The 18,007-nt window shown below is 39.6% G+C and overlaps 1 pseudogene; it reads right to left on the bottom strand.

Moving 5' to 3' along the window:
* Positions 1-7,870: 7,870 nt before the first annotated feature.
* On the bottom strand, positions 7,871-16,839 carry LOC133730300 (cation/H(+) antiporter 4-like; annotated as a pseudogene).
* Between the last annotated feature and the right edge of the window lie 1,168 nt (positions 16,840-18,007).

The raw sequence follows: 18,007 nt of genomic DNA, 5'->3' as shown, positions 1-18,007 counted from the left end.
TTGCAAGATATCTTGGAGGGTTGCGAAAAGAAATTCATGATGTGGTGGTTTTACAACAATATTGAAGTTACAATGATGTTTACAAATTGGCTAGTGAGGTGGAGAAACAACTAAAAGTATGTCAGAAGCGGCCTAGTAACGAGGACTCCTACCACAAACAAATTGCTGGTAAGTGGGTTGCACCATCTGAGGCTGATAAAAAAGGAGAACAAAAGATCGAATTCCAGGACAACCGCACCAATCTCAAGGAGGGTGGCAAGCCTAAGAAGTGTTTCAAATGTTCAGGGTTGGGTCATATAGCATCTGAATGTCCTAATCGACGGGTGGTGAACTTGGTTGAGGAAATAGGAGAAACAAGTTAAGCAAGACATGGTGAACTAATGATATCTGATGAGTGTCATTATTATAGTGACGAAGAAATTACCTGGAGCGATCAAGGTGAGTCACTTGTGATAAGAAGAACCATGAATGCATATGTACTTACATGACCATTTTCCAAGCATAATTAGCTATAACGAGCCACGCTCATGCTACCGCCAGCGGTACCAACTCCCACCAACGGAGTGACCTATGGAAACACAGCCAAGCAGGCTACCGCCTGAGCCCCGGCTCACCCCCAGATCACCGCTGACGCGCTACCACGCGTAGCGCCAATATAGCATCAGGAGCTCCAGAAGCTGGGAACTGAAGCATATCAGTCCCACATCGAAAACATGGAAGAGGTCAGCCTCTCCCCCACCTATAAAAGGTTCTCTCCTCTCTCCTCATTAATTACGCATTTACTACTTACCTACTGTTATTCTGTCAACATAAATACATTGACTAACTTAGGCATCGGAGAAGAGAAGACCGCCCAGCGCGGTCTCCCTCTGACGCCACTTTGTATTTCACTTGACAGATAGCGGAAGCTCCGAGAATATCACAAGTAGCTGTCCGTCCACCGGACCCACGTTAACCAAGATTAGGCTACCGCCCAAATCTTAGACATTAACATTGGCGCCGTCTGTGGGAATCCTTGAACAAAAGGCTATCCCACCACAACAATCACCATGACTAACAGTAGATGGGGAAACGCTGAAGAGCAGGCAGACCAATCCGCCAACCCCTATCCCACCAACCCCGCGACTAACGTTAACCCAGCGGTTAACGTTAACCGTGCATTATTCAACGCTCCGATCAACCCTAGCGTGGAACCCCAGGGCTCATCCCAGGTCCCGCTGACTCAAACCGCAGCGGAGGCCCAACCAGGCAGTAGTCGCCCACCGAGCTAGGATCTCGCCGCTATGTATGAGCTGGCATTGGCGGACCTCCACAAAGCAAACAGAGAACACAAACAAGAGCGCAAGGAAAAGGCCGAAGCCCAAAAGCAAGTGGCCGCACTGATGTCAAGATTCGACGAACTGAAGAAGGCGCTGGAGGTAAACGCTAACCCAGAGCAGAGCGAGCAATCGCAGAGCACCAGACGTAGTCGACCCAATACCGGCGGATTGGTACCCGCACCAATCATACAGATGCAGGTACCGCTGAACCCACCCGAGTTACTGGGAATGAGACCACCTCCCCTGCCCCGACTATTGCTAGAACAGGAAGTGGAGTCGCAGCCACTCACCAACCGCTCCGCGACAAGGGCTAGAACTGAGGGTAATCAACCTGCCTCCAAGCGGGGGCGGGCGCAACGGAACCTCCAGGAGGGGCCCGCTGGCGATGCAAGCGCCCAAATCCTGGAAAGGATGCAACAATTAGAGCAAAGGCTAATCCGGGAGGAGGCAGGCGCCCCAGCGCAAATTCCAAATCCGCTCTTTGCGTCCAGGCTAGGGCCATTCACCGCCAGGATCCTGCAAGCCGTCAGACCAGCGCATACAAAGACACCAAAAATGCCACAATACAGCGGCATGACGGACCCCTTCGTACACATGGACACTTTCAAGAAGGTAACCAACAACAAAGGATTTGATGACGCCACCCTCTGCTACTTGTTTAGTGAAACGTTGGATAGTGAAGCAATGAGTTGGTTCTTTGAGTGCCCACCGGGATCCATTGACTCATTCCACGCACTATCAAACGCTTTCCTTTCTTGGTTCATCCTGTTGGCAGCTGGACATCACAACACAAGTCAATTGTTCAACGTCAAACAAGGTGTAGAGGAAACACTGAAGGAATTTGTAACCAGGTGGCGAGCGGCAGCATCTCAATGCCGTGATCTAGATAAAACAATGGCACTGGTAGCCTTCAAGCAAGGACTCCTAAAGGGACCATTTCTCTACCATCTCAATTACAATCATCCAAATGCTGCGTAGGACCATGTCATGAGCGAAGCCGTCATCCACACACAGGTAGAATTCATCACATATGGAGAAACCCCACCATCACCGCCAACACCGGCAAAGTCCACTCAGCCCTCCTCTAGCCATCAGGAGACCGCTAACAAAACCTCTGCTACGCCGCCAACTGATAAGAAGAGAGAGTGGCAACAGGGCAACTACCAGAGCAAGTGGCAAAAGGACCAGCATTACCACAAGGGCAACCGCTCATCCCAAGGGGATAACCGTAACAAACAGACGGAGTCCTCTTAACGGTACATAGTGTTTACAGTCCTCACAGCCTCGTATGAAGAGATATACGACTAGTGCAAAGACCAGATCCCACCACCACCCCAAGAAAGTACCCCAAGAGTGGGAAAACCAAGAAACACTAGCAAGTGGTGTAAATACCACGAGGACAGCGGTCACAACACCAACAACTGCAATGCTCTCAAAACGGCAATTGAGACTTTATATCGTGACGGTAAGCTGGAACAGTTCAAGGTGCGTCAGCCTCCACCTGTGGTAGCCAACATCGAGCCCATGCTCTGCATCAACACTATCGACGGCGGTGCTCCGGTCACCAACATGTCTCATAGGGCAAGAAAGCGCTATGCACGCGCTAACCACCCCAAAGAAATTTGCAACATCCGTTATGAGAGATCCGCTAAACTCCCAAAGTATGGTTGGGAACCTATTACCTTCTCGGAGTAAGAAGAGCGCGGAGTGCATCTACCCCACGACGATCCATTCTTGATCGACGCCATGCTCGATAAATGGTCCGTGGGAAGGGTCCTTGTTGACAGCGGATCCGCTGTCAATGTCATCTTCAATGGCTACTACAACCAACTCCAGAGGAATAGAAAATTACTCCAAGATCATGAGCCACTGTTCAGCTTCTCTGGTGACGTCACACAACCACTCGGTTCTGACTACATGCGACTAGTTATCGGCGCTAGTCCATGCACAGCGGAGATACATACAGAGTTCATTGTCGTCGACTGCTTCAGTTCATATAACGCCATCATCGGTCGACCGACGCTCAACAAATTAAAATGCATCATAGCCGGATACATACTTCTCATGAAGTTCCCTACACCCAATGGGACAGGCTGCGTGAAGGGAAGTCAACAATTGGCGCAAGACATAATATATTTCATACAAAGTGCACTTCAAATGGTAAAGTGTGTCAGGTTATCATTGACAGTGGGAGTTGAGAAAACATTGTGGCACAAGAGATGGTAGACAAGCTGAACTTGCAAATAGAAAGGAAGCCAATATCCTATAAGCTACAATGATTCAAAAAAGGTAGTGATGTAATAGTCAACCAACGTTGTTTGGTAACATTCTCTATTAGAAAAAACTACCAAGACTCACAATGGTGTGATGTAGCACCAATGGACGCTTGCCATCTCTTATTAGGCCGTCCTTGGCAATTTGATAGGAGAGCTCACCATGGCGGGTACCAGAACACCTACTCTTTCTTGAAGGATGGAAAGAAAATTATTTTGGGTCCATCTAGAGCAGACTACAAACCAAAATCGTCCAAAGCAGAGAGCTGTAGTTTTCTCTCCACAAGTTTTTAACTGAATCCAAAGAGAGTGGGAAATTGTACATGTTGATGGTGAAAGAAGTGGGCACTGATGATTTTAGTTATTGCAAGGTGTTGGCACCTTTGCTGGAGGAATATAGTGAAGTCATTCCTAAGAGCTACCTTCTGGGCTACCACCTATGTGTGACGTACAACACTACATTGATCTCATACCAGGTTCAAGTTTGCCAAACAGGCCTCACTACCGTATGAGTCCACAAGAATATGAAGAGCTCAACAGGCAAGTGACTGAGCTGCTACAGAAAGGAGTGATCCGGGAAAGTATGAGTCCATGTGCAGTACCAGCATTACTCACACCTAAGAAGGATGGGACCTGGCGTATGTGTATTGACAGTAGAGCAATAAATAAGATAACAATCAAGTATAGGTTTCCAATCCCACGCTTGGATGATATGCTTGACCACTTATCTGAGGCTAAAGTATTTTCAAAAATTGATTTACGAAGTGGGCACCATCAGATAAGGATAAGGCCTGGAGATGAATGGAAGACTGCTTTCAAGACCCGTACGTGATGGTCTGTTTGAGTGGCTTGTAATGCTGTTCGGCTTAACAAATGCTCCTAGCACATTCATGTGACTCATGAATAAGGTATTTCACCCTTTTATTGGAAAATTCATGGTTGTTTATTTCGACGATATTCTTGTGTATAGCCTTAATGAAGCAGAACACTTGAAGCACCTACGAGAAATTTTTGAAGTATTGAGGGTGCAGAAGCTATATGCCAATTTGAAGAAGTGTCAGTTTTTAGCTGAAAGCTTAGTTTTCTTGGGATATGTTATTTCTGCTGAAGGGATCAAAGTGGATTCAAACAAAATTACAGCAATTTTAGAGTGGCCAACACCAAAATCCATCCATGATAATAGAAGCTTTCATGGCCTAGCTTCTTTTTAACGGTGGTTTATTAGCAATTTTAGCTCCATTATTGCTCCAATGACTGATTTTCTGCGTTCTAATGTATTCAAATGGACTGAAGAGGCTAATAAGAGCTTCCATGCAATAAAAGAAGCTATGACCAAAGCCCCTGTCTTGGCTTTACCTGATTATGATAAGGTTTTTGAGGTTGATTGTGATGCGTCCAAGAATGGTATTGGAGCTGTCTTGAGCCAAGAAGGAAAGCCCATAGCTTTTTTCAGTGAGAAATTAAATGACACCAGGCAAAGGTATTCCACATATGACGTTGAATTTTATGCCATTGTTCAATCTCTTCGGTATTGGAGGCAATATCTTATCTTCAAAGACTTTTTTCTCTACTCTAATCATGAAGCCCTCAAGTTCCTCAATGGACAACAGAAACTTAATAGGCGCCATGCCAGATGGGTCGAAGAGCTACAAGAATACAACTTTGTGATCAAGCATAAAGCTGGGGTGCAAAATAGGGTGGTTGATGCCTTGAGTAGGCGTGGAGCACTTTTATCTGTGATGGAGGTACGAGTTGACGGATTCGATTACTTAAAGACGTTATATCAAGAAGATGTAGATTTTTGTGAGACAGGGAATGAGTGCAAGGAGAAGAAATCTCTTAAAGATTTCCATATTCAAGATGGTTTCTTATTCAAGGGTAGCAGGTTATGTGTCCCTAACTGTTCACTACGACTCTGGATCATTGAATAAGTGCATGGAGGTGGTCTAGGTGGACATTTTGGGAAGACTAAAACTTTGTCATTAATTGAGGTGAAATTCTTTTGGCCCAGGTTGCAAAGAGATGTACTGAGGTACATACAACGTTGTCGTATATGTCACCTAGCTAAAAGTAGAGGTCAAAACACAGGGTTGTACACGCCCCTTCCAGAGCCAAAAGCTCCCTGGGAAGAAGTTAGCATGGATTTTGTGGTAGGATTACCAAGGACAAAACAGGGGTTTGATTCTATTTTTGTAGTGGTGGATAAATTTTCCAAAATGGCACATTTTATACCTTGCAAAAAGACAATGGATGCTAGTAATATTGCCAATATCTACTTTCGTGACATTGTAAGGCTGCATGGAGTTCCTCATACAATCACATCTGATCGAGATAGCAAGTTTGTGGGACACTTTGGAGAACCTTGTGGAGAAAGTTGGGTACCAAGCTTCAGTTTAATACTGCTCATCATCCTCAAACCGACGGGCAGACAGAAGTGGTGAATCGAAGCTTGGGAAACTTATTGAGAGCACTAGTTCGGAATAACAAGGCAAGTTGGGTTGAGTTCTTCCCGCAAGCTGAATTTGCTTACAATAGCTCCAAGCACAGTACTACGGATGTCAGTCCTTTCGAAGCTGTATACGATCGTAACCCCAATGGGCCTTTGGATTTAATTCCATTACCTATCACGGACCGATTCAGCGGTGATGCCAAAGACATGGCAGACCATATTAAGGAGTTACATGAACAAGTGCGGAGAAGACTTGTTGAGAGTAATCAGAAATACAAGGAGGTTACTGACAAGCATCGTCGTCATGTTGAGTTCAAAGAGGGTGACCTGGTTTGGATCAACTTGAGCAAGGAGAGGTTTCCACGTGGGAAGTGTGGGAAACTACATGACAGAGGAGGGGGACCTTACAAGGTTCTCAAACGAGCTGGTAACAATGCTTATGTTCTCGAACTCCCTGATGATATTGGAGTGTCTCCTACTTTTAATGTTGCTGATTTGCAAGTCTATCACGGTGAGAATGAACCTATTGCTGTGGACTCGAGGGTGAGTCCTGTCCAACCCGGGGTGCCTGATACGGGTGTATCCTCCAACTTAGAGGAAGGAAGGCCCAAGAGGACAACTCAAGGACAACCTCCTGCTTATTTGCATGATTACGTTAGGAAATAATCATCCTAGTTTAATTATGATTCTTTTTTTTAAAGACGTTCTGTATCAAACATTTAAGCCCCATATATTTTATTATTACTTTCCAGATTAGGCTAGGTTTTCATCGCTATTTATGTTGCTGCTTGTAAGACTTTGGATTATTGAGTTATCTATACTATTATTAAGAGAAGAGAGTTTGTCAGCCAAAACAGAAAAATTTTACCAAAATATCCCTTAAATATTAAAAAAACATTTGAACTGAAATATTTGAGAAAGATAAAATGGTCAATTAACAAATAAAAGAAAAACAAAAGAAATTGAACCAAAAAAAATTCAAAAAACATAAATAAAATATGTGCAGTAATTTTCTCCACATTCTGTGGAATAACTTCTCACGTAATTATCCACACCCATAGGGTCTGTTTGGAGTCTAGTATGATATAAGAAAACGTGGCTTTGGCTGCAAATATGTGTGAGTTCTTTAATCATCTTGTTTCTGGTGTCAAGTGGTAGAGTTAGAGACCTGTGTCTGAGTTAATTTCCCATTACCTAATATATATATTCAAGTATTTGAGATGCACATGAAGAACAGCAAAAAAAGCGTTGTTAGCTCCGTTTTACAGTTACTAGGCCGCATGGGGCACCGCATTTGTTTGCTCGTCTGGTTCGGAGAAAATTTGGGCCAGTTTTCCTAAGAAAATATCCTATATAATACAATTTGGAGAATTCCAATAGTTTAGAAGACTCCAACATTCTTGACCACATGAATTTGATGAAGGAGAAGCAGTCCCACTAAGACAAACCCACAAAATATCTGATTATATTTCCTTTCGGAAGATATGGAAAGAATGGAAACACATTTGAGAAATGAATTAAGCGAAAACAATTACTTCAGTCCATGTAATTAATTGCCATTTGCCAAGGCAAGTAGATCGAGGGAAATGAATGATAAGAGTAAATTTTTTTTCCAACTACATATAAACTAACTCAATGGTCCTTTCAAAAAAAAAAAAACTAACTCAATGGTATCGAAGATGAAAATCATGTAATACTACATTTTTCTCCAGAAAAAAAAAATACAAGAAGAAGAAGAAGAAGAAGAAGAAGAAGAAGAAGAGAGAGAGAGAGAGAGAGAGAGAGAGAGAGAGAAAGCGTTTATAATCTCAGCACACAAAGAGCTTTAACTAATTGATCCACCATTGTTGTACCACCAGAATGGATGCCTTACAATCGAGATCAGGTGATGCAAGCAAGTCTCATATTGTCCCCAACTCCTGAAATTCACTCCATCGCGAAAGCCCTACTGTCTGAGGTGACTCTACGTTATGCCTTCTCCCAAGTATGATTATATCATACTCATCCACCATAGACCTTAGTACAAATTAAAGGCCGTTAGCGGTCCATCCTTCACCATCTCTTCTAAATATATTACAAGGCCTCCGGCCACATGGTTATATTTGAACTCCTTCAATGCCTCTGCATCAAGTATTTTTTTCCCATTCCCCACCAGCATATTCATTACCCATGGCCACTAAATGGATTACTGTTAACCTAATCGTCGAGTCCCTGGCCATTCTTTTGGCAAAGGTCAATGCCTCCCTGTCATCTTTCCCTCCCAAGAAGACTACAGCAATCGAAAAGGTTGAAAGTGTGGATACAACAGAGGTGGACCTGAAGGAATTGTGTCCTAAAACAATCATTTTGATGTAATTATTATTGTAATTATTATTAATCAAAAGGGCAAGTTTATTGTTCATTGCTTATATTTAATATTTGATTGAACAAGGTCCAAGGAATATGAGTTAAAGAGAAAGTAATCTAAAGAGTTAGATGTGTAAGACCTTTACTCTTTCACACTCTTATCCTAAAAGGTTCCTAGTCATAGGATTATCACTTGGACATTGATAATCCGGAAAGACTAGCACATACTATGTATGCTCAATATGGAGGATGATATGTCTCTTGTCATTTGTGTAGAGACACTAATACAAGTATGTGGGTGCTCTTAACTTAAAGAGTACACTGAACGCGATCATTAGAGTTCTTGTATGGAGTCTTACTTACATGTCAAACTTGAACTCTAAATTGCAATAATACAAATTAGTCCTTTGACCTGAGACACCATAGTTGTCTTATGAGTGAATGGATTATCTCTTGATGATGCAATAATATTGTGTCCCTTAATGGATATAACAGATGCATTCATTGGTATAATCAATTCGGTCATGGAGACATGTGAGTGTACAACAAGGAATCTCTATCCTTAAGTAAATAAGGTGTATGTTCAAAGATGTGATTCAATGAGTCTTTGGCCAAAGCAATGAATGAGATTTAAAAAGGAGTTTTTTTAATCACATTCTAAGAATCACATAAGAATGAAAATCACATTAGGGGATTGACATATCAATTCCATACCCCGATGATGTGATTTAGAACATCGTGTTAGAGAAGGACCGTATTGTATTGTAATTCCAATTGAATAGGTTCTTTGTCATTCTACATTAACTAGGGTAGTCATGATATGTTGCAAGACGTCACTCATGACTTGTGAAGTCCCCGAGGATTAATAAACATTTATTATCCTAATAACAAGGGAGAATCAAAAATGGAGTTTTTGATTCGTAAACAAAATAGAATGGTTTCTATAAACTTCACTGCCTTGTTAATTAGAACCTAAGAGATCGCACACCATATAAGTGGATCCTTGAGATTGTATATGAAGAAGATTAAACAAGAGTTGGTTATGAGCAAATAATTAATTAGATTTATTATTTGGACATAATTAGAATTTTCGGGTAAATCCCGAACCTATTGGGCCTAAACGATTGTCGGATTTTGGTGTGGACTTGGGCTTCACTAAATGAGATTTAAATGAAAGCCCAAGACACATTTTTAGTGCCCAATAACATGTATGGACCAGCCAAAATATTGGCTTTATGAAAGTCAATATTTTCTTTTAGTAATTGGAGTTATTTCCTATTATATAAAAGTGAAAGCATAGACATAATAATGGTAGTGTCCACACTATTATTTTCAGATTAGAGAGAGAAAGAGAGTTCTCTCTTGGTCCATTTTTCAGAAATTAAAGGAAAGAAGAACACTTGCATAATTTCTTCTTTTCTTTCATCTTTCTTCATCTCTTGATTCACTTGGTGAAGATCCTTAGAGGCCATATCCTTTTGTGGCTTTACTTGTTACATCAAAGAGAAGATTACAAGCACAAGAAGGAGTACAAGGAGTTCTTAATCCAAGGTGCTTCAAGGTGGAGGAAACACACACAAGGAGAGATCAAGGAGAGGAACTTTGGTGGTTCACTTGGATCGGATTAAAATCACGCTCCAAGGGTGAGTAGAACATAAACTCCCTCTTTGTTCTTCCTTACTATGCATGCTATGTTTATATACATATCACAATAAGCCAAGATCATGGGTTAAAGGAATGGATTTTATGTTTAGTTAGTAGTTTAATGGTTAAACTAATTCCGCACTAATTAAAAAGTTTTGAAATCCATCCATTCCTTCAGGACCGACCTAAATGTCCCCGATCCACAAGGATTCCAACGGAACAAGGAGCTCTTTCGAGTACGCTGAAGTTTAGTGTCCGTATAGTATTGTCTTCCGACTCAATACTGGACCCATTAATCGACCATTCTCGATGAAATGGGAGGATTATTAGTGATGTGAGCTTGTCCATTGCAAGCGTGCATATGTCTTCATGCATGAATTTTGGTGGAGAGATTGCTGTGAATACGCTTAAATAAACAGCAGCACTATTTTCGTTCGCAAACTGATTGAAATAAAGAATGACATTTGCTGAATATGTACTAACATGGGAAACTGTTTTATCCTGCACTTGGTGGGAGATAAAAATGGGAGTCACTCGGCCGATTAATTCGATGAGATGGAGAACATAAACAGTAATGGGGTTTTCTTTAGACGGGCATGCTGCATCAAGTAGATTGATCACTGCAGGCATGTTAGATGACCTATGGATGCAGGTAAGAATTTTGAGCTCTGCATTGGGTTTCAAATGCATAATGTCCCTTCTCTCGTAGCCTGCGTATTTTCTTGAAGGATCGTAGAGGTGCTTCACTATAATAGGCACGAGAGTTGAAGTCACTACAACGCTAGAAAACATCACAGCATACACCGAATCATTTACTATCTGTATCCGAACAAAAATTAGTGACCAATTGTCAATAGGTATGATTCAAAAGGGACTGAACGTACGTCAAATTAGAGTTTTCATGATTAAAGTTGTACTCATGCAAACTCTAATTTGTCCCAATTGAGTATCTAAACTAACCGACCATGGAAAAATGGTTCAAGTTTAGTTTTACACAAATTCTAATTTATCAAGTAGCTGAACAAATCACAATTAACCGGAGAAATTGGTATCGAACTTTAAAATCAATCAAATTGATTTACAAAAATGATCCGTAAATACTAATTTAATTTGCTTGATTTTGAAGTCCGGTATACTAACTTATCTAATCGTGATTTTATATACGGATAGAAATTAGAGTTTGGATGTCATATTAAGATAAGACTCATGGAAAATTCTAGTATACGTTGACGTATGATATACATCAACTTTTTAAAATATTTTAGACCATTGGATATAATTAAAATATTAATATATCTAACGGTCTAGAATATTTAATAATGGTAACCTGCTTAGCTGTTAGCCTGTATAAATTTTTTTTTTTTTCAAAATTCTCAATTACATATCTACTATCAAATTTAGAAAACCCTAAATTGAAAAAGAGAAGAGAAGACGAAGAAAAGAGGAAGAAACTCAGTCCAAGTTTTGTTCTTGTACAAAACGAGAAAACAAAACCCGTTAGCCTGTGTAGGTGTCACTATTCAAGTAAAAACCACAACGAGGTATAGAAAGAGAATTGATTGTCCTCTCCTTTCTGTTTCATATTAATTGGATGATGTGGTTCAGGGATTGATGTTTTGTGTGATTTGAATTAGATGATGATGTGCGATATTGACTAGGAGTGAAGAGGCGCCACAGGGAACAGAGTGAAGAGGCGCCACAGGGAACAGAGTGAAGAGGCGCCACAGGGAACAAAGTGAAGAGGAGAAAAGGAGAAGAAGGAGGAAGAGCGTTCGTAATTTTTTAATTGTGTCAACCAGCAATTTGATGAACTTCAAGATCAAGAAAATGCTGAAAACACTCTGCATTGGATTGGTGAATTGGCGTTCACAGTGGACATCTTGTGTATTCTCACTTTCTGAGGAGGTATTTGTATCTCCGAACATGACTGAAGGTTGGACAACATGGATTTGAACTTGTGAAGTTGCTGCCTTCGAAATAGATCTTGTGAACGATGTACAATAATAATCAAATCTCATCATCTTTGGACTCTACAATAAGGGGAATGAAGAATCCATTTTTTCATATAAACATCACAAGAATGACTGGTTTCCGAAAATGGATGCTCATGCTTCAATTTACACAAAGCAGAATTTAACAGAGGAATAGAGACAATCATTGGCATGAGATACCATTATTGCAGTCGCTACTGCATCGATGCAGCAGCGACTGCAATAATGGTATGATATCCATGGTGTTTCTGATAAACAGAACGAGCTTGCATATATATTTTCAGCTTCTTATATACAAGTAGCAGTAAAGTAGACCCTTGATAACATATTCAGTTAAGCTCATAGTTTTGTTAGTGTTTTGTTACTCAGCTAGACATGATACATAAACCTTAACTACTTCAATAGCCTCAAATTCTTATTAGTACATAGCTAACAAAGCAGCAGTGAGATTTTTGGCCGTACATAGGGCCACTCATAGTTAGTACAATTACAATATGCTGATCAGATCGATCGTAGCTGGTGTTCTTATTTACAAGGAAGAAACAAAGGAATTGTACGTTGAGGTTCCATGTTCTTATTACCACTTCTAATATTGTGCTTACTAAGCATCAGAAAAATAGAGCAACACACGAAGTTAGACTCTAACCATAAAATTATACTCACAGTTTCTGCTTAATTACAAATAAACACACAAGGATTAAGTTAACTAACATCAAAGGTGGAGAATTCAAATTACAATAGTTATAACATAAACCAAGCAGCATTTGAATGCAGATAGCAATTCCCTCTTCAATTCTGCTTCTTAGTTTTTCAGGCCTAGAGTCTTCATGCCCCAATGATTCACTATAATCATTCAGCGCGCTACAAAAACTAGAGTTTCATCGATGATATCATATACGGTTGCACGAAAATAAAATGCCAGGTTTGGCACCTTAGGTTGTACCTTCTCAAGCGTATACCTTCCACTGCTCCGGCTGCAAAAGCTCCCACGGTAACAAAATCCTCGCCCCCTTTGACTCCTCTACATGACTCACACCATTGCTGCTACCATTTGCTCAATTCTCAGTTGACCCATTTCGGAAAAAAAAAATATAATTAATTAAACATATTCTCCTTTTATTTTACGATAATAGAGGTCAAAGGTAGTAATTCAGGTTGTAATTTTGATAATGCTTCGATATTCCAAGCCTAAGTCTTAAAATTGATGACAGAATGAATCATTGTAAAAAGTTGTAATTAGTGTTAATATTTCACTATAACAAGTTTGAGAACCAGTTTTACCAATAAAACAACGAATTATGGTAAAAAGTGATAATCTAGTTGTAGTAAGTGTTAATGTTTCACTATTACAAGTTTTCAGAACCACTTTACTAATAAAACAACTAATGTGTTGCTATAATGGTAAAACTTCATATATTTAAGTAAATTTGCAATGAGTCCTTTATGGTGTAATAAAGTTGTTTATTTTGTAACTACTGTCCTTTAGGAGTTATTTACTTATTTAACAATGTTTTTTCTAGATTTTATGGCAATTGAGGTCCAAAGTAGTAAGCAAGGTTGTATTTGTGGTAATTATTCAATATTACAAGTTTGAGAACTATTTGACCGATGAAACAATGAATTGTTGTAGAAGTAGTAATCAAGTTCTTGTTTGTGGTAATTTTTTATATTACAAGTCTGAGAACCATTTTACAAATGTGACAATGAATTGCTGTCAAAGTGGTAAAACTTTATGTATAAAAAGTAAATGAGGTGCGAGTCCTTAATTGTGTATTAAAGTTTTCTATTTTGTAACTCATACTTTTTTTGTGTAAATCTCATCATCCATGAGATAATTACTCGTCTGACAATACATTTTACTGTAAATTACAACAATTGAGGTATAAAGTGGTAATCATGGTCGTTTTTATGATAATTACTTGAAATATGATTCTATTTAAAAAAAAAACGATTACTTTACCAATGCTACAACAAATGTTTTGTCTATATGGTAAATAATCATATGAGACCTAAAACTTTTCAAGTCCTTATTCTTATAATCCAGTTGTTCTTTTTGTAACTACAGTCCTTTTTTTTGTAAATTATATTATCAATGGGATACTGTACAACAAACCACCACATTTGACGTATTTAGTGATAATTATAGTTGTAATCAAAGTAATTACTATATTTAGGATCTTCCTTACAAGTTTTTGAACGATTACGTATAAAACAATTAATGAGTACTTATTATGGTAATTTATTTATTTTTTAAGTACAGATGTCAAAGTATAAGTGGATAACCTGTTGACCTGTACAAATGCATCCTTGAATAGGCTGAAAGGTGAACAATTCCTTTGCAGCTTAAAATGAGAGCAAGAACAAATGCATCCTTGAAGGGCATCCGGAAATACAATGGACTAGCCATAGTGGCTAAGAGTTTGACCCCAAAAACGAAGACCATGAGGATAGCAGTGGTTTTTGTGGCTTCGTCTTTGTAGTCGATTAACCAAAAGTCAGCCCTCATTGCATTTGTCGTCACATAAATGGGCAGAAACACTTCTGAAATGAAGAGATTGAACTTCTCTTGAACAGCTGATCCCAGAGGCCGTCCAGCTGGGACAGCCAGACCAAATATGAAAGGCCCAAAATGAAAAGCTTGGCCGTAATAATGTGAAAGTATATATCCCAGACACAAGCACCACCATGATTAATTAGGGTACTGAGATAGCTTTTCTTGACAGGTCTGTTTCCACCCATAACATTATTGGTCTAAATATCACAGCAACAGAAATAACATAAACAACGGCTGCTGCGAGGTGAATACTTTTACTGTTGTGGTCACTGCTCATCAAAACTGATCTGCCTATAAAATATTGGAGACACACAGTAAAGACGTCACAGACTAATGTTGCAGACTGGCTTAACCGGCCAATTTCAGAATTGAGGAGCTTCAGGTCCTCGAGAAGGAGAACAACAACCGGAAACGCAGTTATGCTATGCGTAGCGGTCACAAGCTCAAGGTGATTGTTGTCTCTCTTGTAAAAGTTGATAACATCCTCCTTCTGAATGCTTCTGAGTTCTTCTGCTGCCTTTTTTGAGTAGTCAAACATATACCTGCAGTATATTAACGTATATTAACAATTATTAGAGTTGGGAGTGATCAGCATTAGAAAGCTATGTAGACAATATTGGAGTACCTTTTAATATAAATCTCATTCCACAATCGATTGGTTTCACACGTAAGGGGTGTATCTTTCTTCAAAAGATTTTCCATTAGTCCAGCTTTATAATTCTCAAAGGAATCATCATCCAGTCCTTCCTGCAAACGGCATCGAATTCGATAACAGAAACTCCAATGCAGAAACAATACTCACGGTACACAATTTCAAGAATACAGGAAGACATGATTAAGAAAACCATATATCTTTTAAGTTGAAAGTAGACATCACACAACAAATCTTGTACAACCACAAACATGCAAGCAGAATTTTTTTCTTTTTTTGTTTTTTCTTTTTTCGGGTAAAGGTGGAACTAATTATAATGAAGGAAACTTGCTTGAATGCTTACCAACAAATCTTCCAGACCATTTATGAAGTTGTCTAGTCTTCCTTGTAGGTGGATTGGGTTGTACTCAGATGACTGAACAGAGAAAAGAATGCCAAAAACACCCCATTTTAAATCCCGACCACACTGAACTCCATACCCGAGCTGCTCCCTTGTCCTATTTCAAGAAATAGAAAGTCCATTATAAGAATATATGATCGATCTGATCCAAGATGAAGTAATTCATCAGATTCAGATTCTTTAGCAAGTTGTTATTTACAACCGCACCACTTGCCAAAGGGATCAACATGCATAAAACCCCGGTGAGCATGGTTTTACATCCTGATCTTCTTATCATTCCCAAATCCATTGTCGTTCCGAGTACAAACAGGAAGAGGGCGTACCCAAGCTCACCCAAAAGACTAATAACTCCTTGACTTTTCACATTAAATGCTTTTTCACCAAATCCCCAATAGTGGTAAAGCACGCCGAAGAGTATGCCTGTCTAGTTCACAAGAAATCATTTCAAACATTCAGTAAAATACAAGTAGTGATCTCTAAGAGTGCACAACACTAAATCTATACACCAGTTTTTAGCACTGGCAGCTAGCGAGCTGGTGTGCTTGAAATAGATTTTAAATAAAAAACAATATCAGCATCGTTTTGGATTTGATCACTGTTGAGAATATATACATCCCACATGGGAAAAATGGGACCTTGCCTATGGGTTTATAATGGTTTGGGCCACTCCATCCATTGCCAATTGGTTTTGAATGTGAACCTCAGATTACTTTATCATGGTATCAGAGTGTGTTACCCACGTGTGCATGCCTAACGGCCACACGGGTTCCACGTCACCCAAACTCCCAAAGTTGTCCACGTGTATGGCTTGAAAATTCGCCACACGTGCGGGGGCGTGTTGAGAATATATACATCCCACATGAGAAAAACAGGACCTTGCCTATGAGTTTATAAGGGTTTGAGTCACTTCATCCATTGCCAATTGATTTTGGATGTGAACCTCATATTACTTTATCAATCACAACATCACAAAGCCATAAGAAATGTACACGATTTTAATTACCTGCGATAAGACTAAAGGGCCGGCCAGTAGGTAATAGAATTATCAGCTAATGCATGTCTTTTGTGGTTATTGTCCAAAAAGAGCAATGTCTGGATTTAACATGCTAATTTCAAGGAAATCTTCGTTCATACCCTTTCATATTCATAGTATTGTAGTTGCATATTCGTGGTTCAAACTATATTGCGAGGGGAACCACTTACGAGTTACGACTAAGCAAAGGGTTTTCCATAATTTTTTCCTTGACAGATGTAAATTGTATGAACCAAATATAAGAGAAACACCGGATAAAAGAAACAAAGAACGAAGAAACATACAAAAAGATGGCTGCTGAACTTGGAGATATGAAACCTCTTCAAAAGTAAATGGAGGACTTGGGTTGTGATGAAAATCATAGCCATTTGCATCTCCAGCATCGGAAGGGAAGATGTCAGTCCATAGAGTTCTTGTTTCGGTTTTATTCCCTTCAAATGTACATTGGGAGGCAATAGAGTACACTCCAGAACACCCTGTTTTGGTGATGTACTTGTCCCTTCCATGGTGGTGGATTGATTACTACTACCCTATTTGATCTTTATGTTCAGTTCAAAAGAAGACAAATTAAGGAATGAATCTGGTTGAGGTTTTCGCCTTCTGCGAAATTGAGCTTTAATTAGTTGTAATATTATTTACATGCCTTTATGTATGATCTAGCTAGGACCCTATGATCTCCTGTCCATAATGAAAGCTGAGATATTGAACCAAAGATGAAGGAAGAAGAAGCTGAGAAAAACGGAGAGAAAGGGCGAGAGAAAGCGTATAAAACTGAACGGGCTACATTGTATATTCTCTGTTAATTGTGAACAGTATATCAACAGCCTATTTATAGGCATAACAAAATTACACTAACACCGTACCATATATATTCCAAACTCCCAAAGTTGTCCACCTGTATGGCTTCAAAATTCGCCACACGTGCAGAGGCGTGTTGAGAATATATACATCCCACATGGGAAAAATGGGACCTTGCCTATGAGTTTATAAGAGTTTGGGCCACTCCATCCATTGCCAATTGATTTTGGATGTGAACCTCATATTACTTTATCAATTACAACATCACAAAGCCATAAGAAATGTACACGATTTTAATTACCTGCGATAAGACTAAAGAGCCGGCCAGTAGGTAATAGAATTATCAGCTAATGCATGTCTTTTGTGGTTATTGTCCAAAAAGAGCAATGTCTGGATTTAACATGCTAATTTCAAGGAAATCTCCGTTCATACCCTTTCATATTCATAGTATTGTAATTGCATATTCGGGGTTCAAACTATATTGCGAGGGGATCCACTTACGAGTTACGACTAAGCAAAGGGTTTTCCATAATTTTTTCCTTGACAGA

This window comes from Rosa rugosa, chromosome 2 (genome assembly GCF_958449725.1).
Source record: "Rosa rugosa chromosome 2, drRosRugo1.1, whole genome shotgun sequence".
NCBI lineage: Eukaryota > Viridiplantae > Streptophyta > Magnoliopsida > Rosales > Rosaceae > Rosa > Rosa rugosa.
The sequence above is the reverse complement of the archived record's forward strand: the minus strand, read 5'-3'. Positions and strand labels throughout refer to the sequence as shown.